This window comes from Coregonus lavaretus, assembly GCF_964263955.1.
Source record: "Coregonus lavaretus genome assembly, contig: HAP1_SCAFFOLD_1686, whole genome shotgun sequence".
NCBI classification, from domain to species: Eukaryota; Metazoa; Chordata; class Actinopteri; order Salmoniformes; family Salmonidae; genus Coregonus; species Coregonus lavaretus.
Genome location: NW_028157444.1, coordinates 45,068 through 60,091, shown reverse-complemented (window position 1 = coordinate 60,091; position 15,024 = coordinate 45,068).

Below are 15,024 nucleotides of genomic sequence, written 5' to 3'. Positions count from 1 at the left end.
CTCTCACTCTCTCTCTCTTTTTCTCCATCTTTTTCCCTCTCTTTTGCTCTTTCCATCCATCTTCACCTATCTCTCTCCATCTATCTCCATTTCTCTCTCTCTCTCTCCCTCCCCCTCTCTCACTCCATCCCCATTGCCCTGTATGGCTACCTGTGTAACTGTGTCAGGCTGGTTGGCTGAGAGAAGCTGTAAGACATAAGCCAGCCCAGTAGGACTTAAACATGGCATGGCCAACCACCAAATGGGATAGAATATGGAATACAGCTACGGTAAAAAGCTCTAATAGACCGACAGACCATACTAGTTACACTGAGTGCACTCTATCTCTTGCTGTGTGTGTGTGTGTGTGTGTGTGTGTGTGTGTGTGTGTGTGTGTGTGTGTGTGTGTGTGTGTGTGTGTGTGTGTGTGTGTGTGCGCGTGCGTGTGTGCCGGCATCCTATTATCACATTCAGAAAGTCTGAAAAAAAAACAAAGAACAGAGGAGAGAATAAAACACAGAAGAAAGGAGAGTGGGGGACCAAATATACAAACAATATGAGGAGAAAATAAGAAGAGAGGACTGAGGGACTGAGATAGTAGCAGTTAAGAAAACAGACCGAGACCAGCAGAAGAGAATAGGAGGAAAGAAGAGGGGTGGAAGAAGGAGATGAGTGAAGAAAGTAAGGAATCTCTCCTATCTTCTTACCTCCAAGGAAGGTTCTTATTTTCCCAGCTGTCTGCTACTGAAGTGTTGATGGGAACTCGTCCAAGTCCAGCACGTTGCTTCAGTCAGTCTCTCCTCTCCCTGTGTGTGAGTCTCTCTGTGTCTTTCTCTCACACTTATCTGGAGCATCTGGAGCAGAGGCACAGGAATGATTGAATTGAGTGTGGAGGACTGAATGTACGGGATCGGGGTCGGATTAGCTGGTGTGGACACACCCACTTCCTCAGCACCGGTCCAATGAGAGTGCTGAGGGTCCGATCACACATACACACACACACAGCTGTGTGTCTGTCAGATACAGACTTCAGCTGGACTGAAGAAAGCCAGTGTGGCGTGGCTGCTTTCAAGACTGAAAGGGAAAATAAACCCACTGATGAGGGGGATTTAAAAAGCAGGACATCTTGAGCCTGTAGCCGACATGGCTCCTACTGTTTGTCAGGGTATGATTGAGCACTCACTGTAGTGTGTGTGTGTGTGTCTGATGGGAAAGGGGGTGGGTAACGCTAAGCCCCACTGCCCACTGTAATTAGAAAAACAGTGCTGGGGGTTTCATTTCGGCAGCTTCAGGACATACTTGTCATTCTTGGAGTGCACTACCCTATCGTTCTATCGTGCTCTCCTTGTCTTCCTCTGCATGCATTTCCCCTAATGACCCTACCCTAGGCAGCCATGTCGGAGCTTTGAGACGCTATACTACCCACCTACACAGACCTGACCTGGAATCAGCAAGCAGGCTATACCTCTTTCAACAGCATACCTAGCCCACCATTAGACTAGGTTTACAACCATAGAAATATAATGGATAGAATAATTATAGAATACAACATCATGCATTATATTAAATACTCTTATATCGTGGTGAATTATTGCACAACAGTGTCAAAAGATCTGTCGATGTGCCCTTGAGCAAGGCACTTAACCCTAATTGCTCCTGTAAGTCGCTCTGGATAATAGCGTCTGCTAAATGACTGAAATGTCTACTGTAATATTTGATTGAACATATCCAGTAATGTTTTATGTAGGCTAGCCTACAGTAGCATAGGATAAATAAACACATGAATAATCTCATCAATCAGGTTACGTACCAGAGCCTGGGGCCACAGTATGTGTATGCTATGGCGCGTCACATCACTCCGTATCGCTCAGCTCAGCCTCGACCAGAATGGATTCTCCAAGTAGCACACAGCTCAGCTCCATCGAAACGTCGGATTTCTGACCAAGCAAGGAACCACAGCAGCTCTAATGCCCTACATGCATTATCGGCTCCGTATTGACAGATGCACTGGCTCGGTGGTCCATGTATATCTTGGCGAGATGATATCCTACATTAAACAGGAAGATGGATAATCATTTTGGTCCTGGCTGCTTATTTAGATATTATCTGTTCGTTTGACTGAATCAATAACTTGCCTTAAATGCAGTAGTATAGTATATTTTAAATTCTCGCACATTAAAAGTCTGCACTAATCAACACATGCTTCTCTTTGTACATTTGCATTTAATATTATTCTACCTTTTACTGCATTGGGCTAAATCAGGGTCACACAGAGTGTTTCTTGGTAGTCTTAAACAAATCTACTTTGAAACAAAAGTATACATCTCACACACATGGTTATGGGCTTAAAAAAAAGAACGCATATCAGATATAGTCACGTCCATCGTGTAAAGGATTGGACCAAGGTGCAGCGTGGTATGCGTACATTTTTAATTAAGAAGTAAACACACAACAAAACAACATAACGTGACGTTCTAATGGGCTACACATAAACAAGCCAAAACAGAAACAAGATCCCACAACATAGGTAGGCAACATGGCTGCCTAAGTATGATCCTCAATCAGACACAACGATCGACAGCTGCCTCTGATTGGGAACCACACCCGGCCAACATAGAAATACACATTCTAGATCTTACACATAGAAATTCACACCCTGTCCAAACCAACTAAAGATCTCTGTCAGGGCGTGAAAGATATAGAATTGAAATGTATTCAATTTTGAGTTTGCATCCCAATATTACACTTTATATAAGTGTACATTAAGACTAAACTATAACTAAACCATTTGACGTAGAAACACCAGATTTTCTGCAGATTTTTTGAAATAATGTTCATTATTTAAGAAATTATGAAAAATATGAATAACATTCCACCCATGAGGCCTCTATGTCATTTGACTGCAGAAAAGGGCTACTGGTGCAATCCGTAGTGAAACAATAACAAAGTGTTCTTCCCGCCCCTGTTTCGGTTTTGCATCCATACAAAGTTATGGATGCAAAAGGTATGGATGCAAGGACAGATCTTAAAATTATAGTTTTAACCATGTTTTGAGGCTGTAGGTCTACAGTGTTTTGTTTTTACATTTACTTTGGTTACAAACGTTGGAGTAAAACAAGCTTATATTTGGGGTTCTGATGGGGTACAGTTAAACTAAGCTCATGATCCATTTATAAGTTATATTTTTCAAGAATCAATGTGTAGGTGTAATGAATACTCAGGGAGAAAAAGGTGTAGATTCACGCGCGGCAGGTGTTTATTTCACCTTAGCAAAAAGCAGGAATATTGGTGACAGGTAGACAAACAGGCAGGATAATCAAAAACCAGGACTGAAGGCTATAACTGGTTCTCACAAACGAGCTAGAACAAGGCTTAGTAGCGTCAAAACGAACACTACCTCACAAGGCACAAACAGAATGAACTGAACTAAATAAGGAGCTAATGAGACCAGGTGAGTAACTAACACAGGTGAAATCAATGAACAAAAATGAAAGACAGGGCTACGTTCAAGAACACAAAGAAACAGGGCTACGTTCAAGAACACAAGGTTGACTAAGAAAATAAATACAGAACCTTACAATAGGCCTACATATTATTCATTGCAACAGAGGAGCTTTGTCTGAAACATGCTCTCAAGTCTGCAGAGGTCAAATTCTCCAGCTGACCTACAAGGGATCAGAGATCCAGAGTAAGGACAAGGCAGGGTGGGCAACTACGGGAGATCAGTCGACATAATATATTTATACACAGTTGACATAATGTATTTATTTATTTTAATTATTTAGCAGACGTTCTTATTCAGAGCCACTTATAGGAGTAATTAGAGTTAACTGCCTTGTTCAAGGGCACATCAACAGATTTTTCACCTAGTCAGCTCGGGGATTCGAAACAGTAACCTTTCGGTTACTGGCCCAACGCTCTTAACCACTAGCCTACCATTAGTCCAAAAAGTTGTGTTTTGCACCTAAAACGAGAGTTTCTATTGGACAAATTCAGGTAGGTCCCTCCCCATTTCGTTTAATTTGCTTCCGTTTAAGAAAAGTTTTGAAACAGAATCGGCGTAGTGAATACACACCAGATGTAACACTGAACGCTACAGAAAAAGTCCAAATACCATCATTAGTTGGGCTTTTAAACGTACACTAGATGGGGTAGTTGTTCAGATTTAAATGGTTTTATTTATTTAATGTAAGCTGCATTACAATTCAGTTTTCTTTATTGTAAACCATCAAAGTGGCTCATTGTGGCACATGTATTTGGGTAAATAAAACCTACCCATTTATGACTCCAAAAATGGATGTAGCAACTGCAGATTGCCCTTTATTGAAATAAATGAAAAATTAACTTTTTGTCTGGAAATAAAATAAACGTACCCACTCCAGTCAGCAGATGGCGATTTGCATCTTTCCGGCGATGCTTCCAGCGTGACGTATATTCTAGTGGACAACCACCAATCATGACCCAACAACAACTTGGCTGCAGTTCAAACACGTTAATTTTACCCCCTGAGCCCTCGCGCTAGCCACTTTCCCTTGGGGGAATCCCATCAAAACCAGATGCAGTTTGATTGCCATCTTAAGTTGAGATTCACAAACAAAGGTTACGTATGTAACCGTGGTTATGTGAGCTATTGGATCACTGCAATATGGTATCCTTCCACGCGGCAGGATACATTCCGAGTAAGAATTTCAGATTAGTCCCGTGTATCGGGTAGTGCTGCGGCTGACCCACTTAAATACTGTAGCTACCACTGCACTACTTCCACCTCGTGTCCTTTTCGAGGTGACGTAGATCACCGACAAAGAGGATTGGAGTGATCCAATAGCTCACATTACATACGTAACCTTGGTTATGTAGCACTACATTGGATCATTCCAACATAGTATCACATTACCAGATTAATCGGTGAACTAGGTAAGGGCCAGACAGAGAGCAAAGTCCCGTAGGACTGAGCTCAAGGCCGTAATAGTTGCTATGTCCCTCCGTCCCCACTCATGGAAGCGGAGGCAGCACCCAGCACAGCCGTTCCGACCTCATTGGCGGGGGCAACAATCATTCGATAGTACCTAGGAAAAGGTGCTAAACAATGCCCAACTGGCCATTGAGGGGAATTCCTTGGAGCAGTGCCCACGATGTAGCTACTCCTCTAGTAGAATGTGCCACTACAGCAGACAGCAGAGGCCGGCTGGACTGCCGATATTGATAGGCTCTGACCCAGCACTCTCTCACTCACCAGACTGTCGTATTGCCTGTGCCTGTAAGTGTCCAAGGCCCTGACCGGGCACAGCACACTTGGGGGAAAAAACACCCAGCTCACCCACAGCCGCGGAAGGAGCATGTAAGGGCTGGTTCACAAGTCTTTCAAACAGGACCTTCGGCAAGAATGAGGGGTTCTTCTCTGGACCCATTCTGAAAAACATTCAGTGCTCACTGAAAAAGCATAACGTTCACCCACCCTCTAAGTGGAGGTAAGAGCCAACAGGAATGCCACCTTTATGGATAGGTGCTTCAAAGTCTTCGACTCTAGGGGCTTGAGGGCAGCTTAGCAAGCACTGATAGCACCACGTCAACGTTCCAGTTTGGCACCGAGCAGGCCATTTTGGAGAGCAGTGGGTAGCCAGCCATGGGTCCCTCTTGGCCTTCGTCATGGCATGTCAAGATAGCGGCTAAATACACTCTCATTGTGGATGCCACTCAGCCTGCATCGAGCAGTGACTTGTGAAAACCGTAAAATCGTTTGCACATATGGCTTTCACACCAGGTACAGAATATGCCCCACCACATTTAATATGATGCATTGGTGGAAGAAACCATAGCACTCCGCAATGTGTTCACCATATTGTCCTGAAGGCTTAGACTGGTCCACTAACGCCTCTCAGAGGCCAAGCACGAAGCTGGAGGCGGTGCGGGTCCAGATGCCACAGTGTCCCCCCCAAGCCTGAAGAGAAGGTCGGGCCTCAGGGGCAGCTGCCATGGGGTCCCCGAGAGGAGAGACAACAGAAGGCTGAACCATGGTGGTCTTGGCCAGCAGGGAGCAATCAAGAGCAGCTGGTGGGAAATCAAGATGACCCTGTCTAGGGCTGGAACTGTTGAAGAGCTAGGCGATCCACACTGAGCTCCAGCACATTGCTGTGTTGACCAGGCCATGGGGGGCTCCAGCGGCCGCTGGCTGCCATGCCTCTGAACATGGTACCTCAACCCGTCAGAGAGACTTCAGGGGACACCAGCTCTCTGCGGTGGACTCTGATCAGGCTCACCCCCTTTAACAGGAAGGAGCGGGATAGCCACTTCGATAAGGTCCTCAAATATACAGTCATGACCAACAGTTGACGGTGTTGTTTGGGGTGTCGGCTGTGGAGGTTGAACCAGTAGCCTGATGGAGAATGCCCAGCGAAACCAACAGTGAAGCCACCGTCAGTAGGCAGAGTAACTGTTGGCCCTCTAACACCGACACGGTTGAGGTAGGATAGGATTTTGTTACTCTCACCTGAGGGAGACGTGCCCTCATGAGAGTCGACTCTATGGACATCCCGAGGTAGATCACCTTCCGTGAGGGGGTCAGTTGACTCTTCTCCTCGTTTAGGGTGAGGCCCAGAACTTGAATGTGGTTCAAGAGGGTCCTCGTGTCCGTTGTGGCCTGTTCCCTGGATGGAACAGACTATCAAATCGTCCAGGTAAGGCAGTTCCTCCTCCAGTAGAATGTGCCACCACAGTAAAGGCAAAGGACGGCGTGCCAGCCAAAAGCTACAGTAACAGTGTCCACCATGTCACGACTTCCTCCGAAGCTGCCTTCTTTCCTGGTTCGGGCAGGCTTCACAAAATTAGATCTCCGGAGTGCGTACAACCTGGTGCGTGTCCGAGAGGGGGAAGAGTGGAAGACAGCATTCAGCACAACCACGGGGCATTATGAATACCTGGTGATGCCTTACGGTTTGATGAATGCTCCATCCGTCTTCCAGTCCTTTGTGAACAAGGTGTTTCGGGACATGCTTGGTCGCGGCGTAGTGGTCTACATCGATTACATTCTGGTGTATTCCGCTACGTGCGCTGAACATGTGTCCCTGGTTCGCAAAGTGCTGGCCCGACTGTTGGAACATGACCTTTATGCCAAGGCAGAAAAGTGTCTGTTTTTCCAACAGTTAGTCTCCTTCCTCGGATACCGCATTACCTCCTCAGGTGTGTAGATGGAGGGAGATCGCATTTCAGCCGTGCGTAAATGGCCGACCCTAACCATGATTAAGGAGGTGCAGCGCTTTATTGGCTTTGCCAACTACTATCAGAGGTTTATCCGGGGCTTTGGCAATGTCGCAGCTCCCATCACATCTCTGTTGAAGGGTGGCCCGTCCCAACTCCGGTGGTCTGCTGAGGCTGACAGGGCCTTCAGTAACCTGAGGGGTCTGTTCACCTCAGCCCCGGTACTGGCCCACGCCAATCCATCACTACCATTCATAGTGGAGCTGGATGCATCCGAGATAGGGATAGGCGCGGTCCTATCTCAACGCTCGGGCACGCCACCCAAGCTCCGCCCCTGTGCCTTCTTCTCCAAGAAGCTCAGCCCTGCGGAGCAGAACTACGACGTTGGTGATCGGGAGCTGTTGGCTGTTGTCCAAGCCCTGACTGTGTGGAGGCACTGGCTTGAAGGGGCGAAACACCCTTTCCTCGTCTGGACGGACCACCGTAACCTGGAGTACATCCTATTCTTCACCCAGTTTGATTTTACTCTATCATACATCCCGGGTAGGAAGAACGTGAAGGCAGACGCACTGTCACAGCTGTACGACACAGAGGAGAGGACCAGAGACAACACCACCATACTCCCGGCCTCCTGTATTATGGGCGATGGACGCAGATATAGAGCAGGTGTTAAGCATAGAGCCATCTCCACCTCAGTATCCAGCTGGGCTGCAGTACGTGCCTGCTCTTGTCCTTGACCGTCTGATCTACTGGGCACACACGTCCCCCTCCTCTGGTCACCCAGGTATCGGTCATACAGTGCGCTGCCTGACCGGAAAGTACTGGTGGCCTACCTTGGCTAAGGACGTGAGGGTGCATGTCTCCTCCTGCTCGGTGTGCGCCCAGAGTAAGGCACCTAGGCACCTCCCAGCGGGTAAGTTACAGCCTTTACCAGTTCCACAACGGCCATGGTGTCACCTGAGTATTGATTTCCTTACTGATCTTCCCCCGTTCATGGACCGTCTGGGGGTCTCGCCTACTGTCACAACTTCCTCCGAAGCTGCCTCCTCTCCTGGTTCGGGCAGGCTTCGGTGTTCGTCATCACCGGCCTTCTAGCCACTGCTGCTCCTCATCTCATCCTTCCATTTGTTTTGTCTTGTTTATTACACACACCTGGTTCATATCCCCTCATTAGTATGTGTATAAGTGCTCCCTCTGCCCCCTTGTCCTTGTGAGTGATTGTTTAATGTGAAGAGAGGGGAGCTCGGTTGGGCTCCGTGTATTTTGTATTGCCGGGGTATATTTTCCCTGTGTGCCTGTTTGGTTCCAGTGCGCCTGTTTTGAGCGCTGGACTGTTTGACGCATTTCTGCGTAACATTGTATTCCGGAATAAACTCTGTATTCTGTGATTTACCCTCCTGCGCCTGACTCCTTCAAATCACCCATCACACACCATGCAATGTGAGCGTTTGGTCGGATAGGTCCTGGCCCAGAACTCTCTCATCATAGTAAACGAAAACTGATAAAGCTTTTGTATTGCCTGCATCTTTGAAAAGTAAGTATCCATTGCCCTAGCCGGGCACAACACACTGGGGGAAGTCCCTAGTTCACCCTCAACAGCAAGAGGGGCGTATGTGGATAACTGTAATGGCCGGTTAACGTGTGTGTCAGAAAGAACCCTTGGCCAGAATGGGGGGTTAGGATGTAGGTTGACAATCCATTCGGAAATATTCAGTCAACCAGGGCTTCAACACTAGAAGTCCCTGAGACATTAGAGGCGCCAAACCTATAGCGGTGGCTGGCATTGGAATTGGAATTCATAGCCTTCCATTGCTATATTCAATGCTCATGGAGACTCCACTTGCCTCTCTCATTTTAGCCTTTGGCCTGTTAGAAGATGCCAATGCCAGCAGCAATGTCACGCCCTGGCTCTGGGACTCTGTTATGTTGAGCCAGGTTGGGTTGTTTCTATGTGTTTTGTGTGCTAGGTTGTTTATCTAGTTCATTTGTTTCTATGTTGGCCGGTGTGGTTCTCAATCAGAGGCAACGTGAATCAGCTGTTGCTTGTTGTCTCTGATTGGGAACCATACTTAGGTAGCCTGTTTTGCCACAGTGTTTGTGGGATCTTGTTCCGTGTTTGGTTAGTGTCTTTTGCCAAGGACGTCACGTATCGTTTTGTTGTTTTGTTCGTGTGATCATTAAAAATAAAAGTATGTTCGCATTCCACGCTGCGCCTTGGTCCTCTGTGTTCGACGAGCATGACAAGCAAGCACCTCAGGATGACTGTAGAGTGCCACCCTTCTTAGACGCAATCCACTGCCTGTGGACAGGGACACCTCGCATTTCTCAAGGCAAAAAGACACACTGGAAATTGTATTTTCTCACTGTGGGAAGAAGAGATTGGTAGTCCCCTGTAGCTCAGTTGGTAGAGCATGGTGCTTGCAATGCCAGGGTTGTGGGTTTGTTTCCCACGGGGGGCCAGTATGAAAATGTATGCACTCACTAACTGTAAGTCGCTCTGGATAAGAGCGTCTGCTAAATGACTAAAATGTAAAATGTAGTGTATACCTTGCAGTGTAACAAAATAATATGGCAACCCCAGTTACACACTGCGTAAAACCAGCAGTGTAATCTAGTGTAATCTAGTTACTAACTGTACTGTAAAGTAATGTAACAGAACTATAGTAAACTCAGCTATATACTGAAACCCACAGTGTAATAGAGCTGAGATGTGAGTTTCCAAGGGAAACTAGCTAGGATAGTTACTGTATGTACTGTAAAGTAGTGTAACAGAAAAACTATCGAGCACCAACCCAGCTACGCACTGTCTGAAAAACAGCTGTGTAATAGAGCTGTAATGTGAGTTTCCAGGGGAAACTAAAATAGTTACTGTCTTAACTGTAAGTACAACAGAAAACTAGTCATCCCAGCTACTCACTGTGCAAGACTGCAGTGTAATAGCTGAAAAGTGAGTTTCCAAGGGAAACTAGGATACTCACTGGAAACTACACTGAACAAAAATATAAATGCAACATGTAAAATGTTGGTCCCATGTTTCATGAGCTGAAGTAAAAGATCCCAGAAATGTTCCATAATCACAAAAAGCTTATTTCTCGCAAATTTTGTGCACAAATCTGTTTACATACCTTTCTCCTTTGCCAAGATAATCCATCCACCTGACAGTTGTGGCATATCAAGAAGCTGATTAAACAGCATGATCATTACACAGGTGCACCTTTTGCTGGGGACAATAAAAGGCCACTCTACAATGTGTAGTTGTGTCACACATCACAATGTCACAGATGTCTCAAGTTTTGAGGAAGTGTGCAATTTGTCACGGATTCTGCCGAGGCTGCTCCTCCTCCTAGTTCGGGCAGGCTTCGGCGTTCGTCGTCCCCGGAGTACTAGCTGCCACCGTTGAATGTTTCTATGTGTGATTGCTTTTGTCTGTCTGTCACACCTGTGTCCGTTTGTGTCTGATTACGTGTTCTATAAGTTGCCTGTGTTGTATTGGTTAGGTTGTGTGTTGTTTTTCGCCTGTCCGTTGTGCTGCGTGTTTTTCTCTGTTTTGTTGTTTTACGCATAGTTGCTTAATTGCTCGCCTCTGTCGTTTTGAGGCCGTTCTTTGTATCTTTGCCTTGTGGTTCACAAGTAAACTTTGTTGGACTAAGCTTCGGTGTCCTGCGCCTGACTCCCACACCACATACACCTCAGCCTTGACACAATTGGCATGCTGACTGCAGGAATGTCCACCAGATCTGTTGCCAGAGGATTTCATGTTAATTTCTCTACCATAAGCCGCCTCCAACATTGTTTTAGAGAATTTGGCAGTATGTCCAACCAGCCTCACAACCGCAGACCACATGTATGGCGTTGTGTGGGTGAGCAGTTTGCTGATGTCAACGTTGTGAACAGAGTGGCCCACGGTGGCGGTGGGGTTATGGTATGGGCAGGCATAAGCTACTGACAACGAACACAATTGCATTTTTATTGATGGCAGTTTGAATGCACAGAGATACCGTGAGGAGATACTGAGGCCCATTGTCGTGCCATTCATCCGCTGCCATCACCTCATGTTTCAGCATGATAATGCATGGACCCCATGTAGCAAGGATCTGTACACAATTCCTGGAAGCTGAAAATCCCAGTTCTTCCATGGCCTGCATACTCACCAGACACGTCACCCATTGAGCCTGTTTGGGATGCTCTGGATCGACGTGTACGACAGCGTTCTCCAGTTCCCGCCGATATCCAGCAAGCTCACATAGCCATTGAAAAGGAGTGGGACATCATTCCACTGGCCACAATCAACAGCCTGATCTCTGTGCAAGGAGATGTATCCCGCTGCATGAGGCAAATGGTGGTCACACCAGATACTGAGTGGTTTTCTGATCCACGCCCCTACCTTTTTTTAAAGGTATCTGTGACCAACAGACGCATATCTGTATTCCCAGTCATGTGAAATCCATAGATTAGGGCCTAATTAATTCATTTCAATTGACTGATTTCCTTATGAACTGTAACTCAGTAAAATCTTTGAAATTGTTGCATGTTGTGTTTATTTTTGTTCAATATAGCATAGTTACTGTATGTAGCCTACTGTAAGTGGTGCAACAGAAAAACTATAGTAAACCCAGCCACACACTGTGTGAAAAAAACAGGAGTGTAATAGAACTGTCAGTTTCCAATTAAGGGATAGTTACTGTCTGTACTGTAAAATAGTGTAATAAAAACTATCGTGACCCAGCAACTGTGTGGGAAAAACAAGTGTAATCTCACTATGGTTGGGCTAACATAAACTCAGCCTAATACTGGAAAATTAAGCCAACAGTGTAATATACTATGTCTATAGTAAACACTGTGCAATACTGTATAATAGCAAAGATTACTACGGACCCAGTATCAGCCTTTGTCTCATACATTATCTGAATGAAGGAGAGGAGACATGAATGGCTGTAGTTTTTCCTTGTGGAAAAATAATTAGGCCAACAGTGTAAACTGCCTGACTGTGAAGGCGCAGGGCATTCTACCTCACACACGTTAGTTAATAGCTTTATTTGTGTGGTTCGGCTGTAACTCACGCTAAGTTTATAGCTTATATCTTGCTATATACGTGGGGGTTCAGGTTGGCAGGACTTAAGGGAAAGTGTTTATAACCGTGCTTAGTCCTGCAATGGTCACCTCTCGTTAAGATAGCTACTTTGCATAGCTCGTTCACCGTGGAACACACAAGAGTCTAGACAAGATGGCTTCGCCCTGTGAGAGATTAAACATGGTGCGCCTTGTGACACCTAGCTCACTCTCAGGGGAGAACTGCAAGCCTGCTGGAGCTAAACATACACATGAGTAGGCGCGGTCCCCAAACCCGAAGGCTAAAACCAGGAGGGGTCCGGTGGACAGACAAGTCACACAGACAACTAAGACAAACCCTCAGCACCGCAATACTGGTAGACCAAACCGAGTATCGCCCAGGTTGGTATACTGTCACAAGTAATAAAAACTAGGATGAAACCCAAACAAGATAGCACAAGCCAAACCAAGTGGGGGGACAGCAGACCTCCCAGATGGAGAGGCTGCGGGTATACTTCTGCGCTTATACACTCTAACATAGAGCTCTTACCAAGCGAATCCTCTCTGGAATGAGGCGAGAAAAGGGAGAGGTGGAAGTAGAGCGTGTTAACTATTTAAGGGGCTCAGCCGCAGCACTACCCGTTACACGGGACTAATCTGAAATTCTTACTCAGAATGTATCCTGCCGCGTGGAAGGATACCATATTGGAGTGATCCAATATAGTGCTACATAATGTTGCCCCCTCGGCCCTCAATGTAGCTCGAGGGCGCGAGTGAAGAACTTTGATCACTTGTGGGGTTAATATGACCCACAATTCAATGCAAACTGTAGTCACATGTCAAACTCCGGTGGCTGCGAAATGTCAAATGTTATCAACGCAGCTGCGTTTTCGGCATGTGAGACAAAATGATGAAAAATATATATAGATGACATTGATTTTAGCGTTGGCAAATGGGAATGACGCTCAAATTGGCTTAGTCTTGTAGTGAGGAGACTATGAAAAGGTAGCTAGCTTCATAAACATATTTTGGGGAATTCTGAAATGTATTGGAATACATGACCAAACTATAAAACTAGCTAGTGTTAAGTTGCGTCAATTCAAATCTGGTATTGGAACAAAAAGAGGTCAATACACGTCTTCTAAAATAGACTAGTATTTTAATTAATGCAAAACACTTCAATGGTATATATGATGTTCGTATATACAGGTCCACTGAAACACCATGCAGGGCAGTCAGAGAACTGAGACATTGTTATAAGTTCTTCTTTAAATACTCTGACAGAGATAGTTCCCGCTCCAGGCAGGCCTATCAGAGTAGAGGCTGGGTGTGGTTTAAACTTACCCAGCCTATCGTTGGCGCTCAGGCTGGTCCCAGCCCCTTGGCGCTTCACTGTTGCCAGGTGTTAGTTGTTATCTTTACAACTTGTCTCAAGTCAGCAACCTCAGACATCTTTGTAGCAGAACACATGTCCTTGAGCGGTTTAACAAAGAGGCAGTGTGTGTGTCTGTGTGAATCACAAGTCTGTCTCAGCCTACCCCCTAACTGTTCCCCACATTAATCACAGCTTGTTATATTAAACAATCTATATCAGTACAGTACAAACCTATTATGTTTAATCATTAATGCTTTCTTATTAAGCTAACAGCACATCTAAAATATAAGAGAATAATTTCCCACACTAGTCAGCTATAGGTAACTGTAGCTAGCTACCAGACAGGAGCACTAGCTAGCTACTTTAGGTACATTAATATCTTCAGTTTGGTTGTTTTTAAGCTCAACTTCAAGAATTCCACCAAGGACGTTGCCTCTCCGATCATCACTCTCCCTCGCGTGGGCAAGGGACGTACACTCGGATGATGATGTAAAACGTCATTTAAGGGCTGAAGGTTTAGGGCCAAGGGCTGTCTACTTTGCGTTTGGACTGCAGCATTATGTTCTCCTGGCAGCAGGATATTATCAAAGATTTTTATAACTAACCCAAGATAGACCACAGCCTGTCGATTCAATTGGGAACAAAGTATTAATAGTGGGCAGAACAAGCAAGCAGGGGGACAGAGCCATGCACGAGCTAGCGAGATCCTATTGGCGCGTTCTAGCATGTATTTGCATATTTCCATTAGGGAATGCCTACTCTGTGAAGTGCGCGTGTGCAATAACTCAATTCGCCGATTGTAGTTTTGGGAACAGAAAACTGTATTGAGATCAAATATTTCATAGATGAGAAAATGTGCATAATGTCAGCCAAAATACAATACAACTCAATTCAAATGGTTTTATTGGCATGGGAAACATATGATTACATTGCCAAAGCAAGTGAAATAAACAAAAAATGAACAGTAAACATTACACTCACAACAGTTTCAAAGGAATAGAGACATTTAAAATACATCTCGCTCCATCTTCTCCCACTGCCGGCCACTGGGCTTCCTCTCATTACCAATTTTGGTAGGGAGTGGAAATGTCAACCGGATGCTTCACACTTATACATCAGGTGAAATATATGGCTGGAAGCACGATCGCAGATTTTTTGTTGTTGAAAAAAGAATAAGAGTCCCACTGCAAAGACATGCTAAACTTTAGTGCAATACAACAGCATTGCTGCCATCTTTGAAAAAATAAATGGATAATTTGATGCATACGACACAGTCCCCCTCCAAAAGTAGAAATATATGGTTAGTAGAGACCCTATTGAGTATTTTTCCGCCCACTTTAGCTGAGAAAGGTAGAAAGGTTTTCTCTCTGCTGCCCAATATTCTCAACATACCAGTGTTATCATAGTATTTTGTTCATTGTTGGTCT